We start from the raw sequence: 2,225 nt of genomic DNA, 5'->3' as shown, positions 1-2,225 counted from the left end.
CTCTCTCTCCCTGGTACACATACCTTACATGATTTGTTACAGTACAGGTGCTCTTTCCTCCTATAAAGGTCGGAAGGTTCTCGCTGCTCAGACACAACCCCGCCCCCATTTCACTCTCATTTCATCCTTCATCCCCCTGCACTTGGAAGAAGCTCGATTTGAGTCAGGGTGGTTTTTTTTCCCCTCAAGCCTCTTGTTTTGCTCCCCTCGCCACCATCCCCCCACTGGTACTAACTAGATCCCATTCTAAAGTGGAGTTCTCCTCTGCCCCTTCCTCAAGGTCGTGGGCTCCGGAAGAAAGGAAGCCACTTATAAATGCCAAGAAAAGGGCGAGAAAGGTTAAGAAGATTGGAAAGGGTGGGCTAAAAAGCCTGAGGAACGGTGAGGATGGGGAAGACGGAAGTTGGTACACGGTGGGGGCCGGCAATGGGAGAAGAGAGAAGGGCTGAGGAAACAGAACGGAGTTGGGGCCAGAGAAGGTAGGATCTTGTAGGTTCTAGACACAGGTAAACTTCAAGCACCCTAGTCCTATTTGCTTGATGTAGAACGCGCCGCCCACGAAGGTGGGCTGCCCAGATGAGCTCTGCGGGTTCTCTTCTTCTCCCATCGAAAACCTGGAGAGGACCGCAGGCCTGGGGGCAAGATCCCGAGGCCACCGCTTTGGATCCAAACACAAGGCCCACTCTTGTCTGGCGCAAGCAGGGCGAGACGACTTAGAACCAGGCTTGGGAAAGGGGACCAGGAGGGGTGAAATTGGCGCTTCAGGTGGTCGTCTGGTTCTTTAAAGTTTGAGGCAGGCAACGGAAACCCACAGCGTCTGGCCGATCCTCTCCAGCCTCGCTTTCTTTCTCTGCCGGTCCTCCAGCTACTTCTACCTCCGTTCCCGCCCGACTCGGGTCCCCGTATCCCCTTTCCAGTCCGCATCCCTCACTATGCCCAAGCGCCCCCTGCTCCCTCCCTCCGCGCTGGATCTCCCGCACGACGTGAGCAGAAAGTGAATGGGCAGCCCCAATCACAAAGACAAATTACCATGAGAAAAATAAATCAAGAAATCGCTCCTCTAGTCCCGGATTCCCGCCGCCGCACCCACTTCACTGGCCAAGGCGGGAGCGAGGGTCCCCCGGCTTCTCCATCCAGGGCCTTGGGCTACATAGGACTCAGTCAAGGCTGGAGTATCCTACGGTGGTGGTGGTGGGGGGGGAGAATCCGGTGAAGGCCAAGTTAGTGGCGGTAGCGCGGGGACGTCCCTGCGCGGGAGATTTCACACTCTGAGCCGGCCACGCGTTCCCACGCGCCTTGCCTCCCTTACTCTCCCTTTGCCAGGTTTACCCGCCCGCCCTCTACTGAGCCTCCATCTCGGCCCAGTCTCCGCGCCCCTGTCCCAGGCATTCCGTCGTTGGTCTCCCACCCCCACCCCCCACACACACAACCCAGGCCGAAGCTCTGGGTCTCCGCCACTGTTGCAGCCCAGCAAAGCGAGAACCCGGAGCAGGATGGGTGGCAGGAGCGCAGCAGCACCAAAGGCGCCCCAGCTGAAGTGGCCCTGGACAGCGTTGAAGCCCAGGAACCCGCTCTCCTGCGCCCTGCAGCCTTTCCAACCTGCCTCCAACTTACCAGCGGCCCCGGACTCCCACCCCTCAACCCACCCTAGTTGCTGAAGTTTGCAACTTGCAGCCCCAGCCGGCGAGGGAAAAGCGCCGGGAGGTTCCGGACTCACCTCCCTGCAGCACGCGCAGGTGCGGGGTTCCCCGCGGCCCTGGGCTCCGGGCGGTGCAGACCACGGTGACGAACCCGAGCGCTGGCGGCCCGTCTGGGAATGGGGCGGCCGAACAGGAAGGATTCCAGCTAAGGGCTCAGCGATTCGTTGCAGTCCCTGACTCTGGTTGGGCCCTCTGCACTCCGGCTGCTCCAACAGCCGCTGGATGCGCCGCCGACCCACTGGGCTCGGCGGAGCTGGGCTCCAGCACCAACCCCCGCGCTCCAACTAGCTCCAGACCCCGCACGCCTTAGAGAGCCGGGAGGAGGAGAGCGAGGGAGCAGAGGGGAGGGGGGAAAGCGGTGGGGGAGGAGTTGGAAGCCAGAGGAGAGAAGGAGGGGAGCGGGAGAGAAAAGGAGGAGGGGGATGGAGAGGACCTGCCACTGCGAGAGCTTCACCCGCCAGCCCCGAGGAGCTCGGGAGAGCGCGAGGGGGCGCCCTGCACTCCCATTTCCCCCTAGCAGGGCTC

General features: G+C 61.3%; 1 protein-coding gene across 1 annotated transcript in view; it reads right to left on the bottom strand.

Moving 5' to 3' along the window:
* Positions 1–1,848, bottom strand: part of Sema5b (semaphorin 5B) — a 120,447-nt gene extending 118,599 nt beyond the window's left edge. Inside the window, exon 1 of the mRNA XM_005344892.3 lies at positions 1,718–1,848. The gene's annotated coding sequence lies outside the window, so the exon portion shown is untranslated. The remainder of the gene's footprint in view (positions 1–1,717) is intronic.
* Between the last annotated feature and the right edge of the window lie 377 nt (positions 1,849–2,225).

The sequence above is a fragment of the Microtus ochrogaster genome, chromosome 2 (assembly GCF_000317375.1).
Source record: "Microtus ochrogaster isolate Prairie Vole_2 chromosome 2, MicOch1.0, whole genome shotgun sequence".
NCBI lineage: Eukaryota > Metazoa > Chordata > Mammalia > Rodentia > Cricetidae > Microtus > Microtus ochrogaster.
The sequence above is the reverse complement of the archived record's forward strand: the minus strand, read 5'-3'. Positions and strand labels throughout refer to the sequence as shown.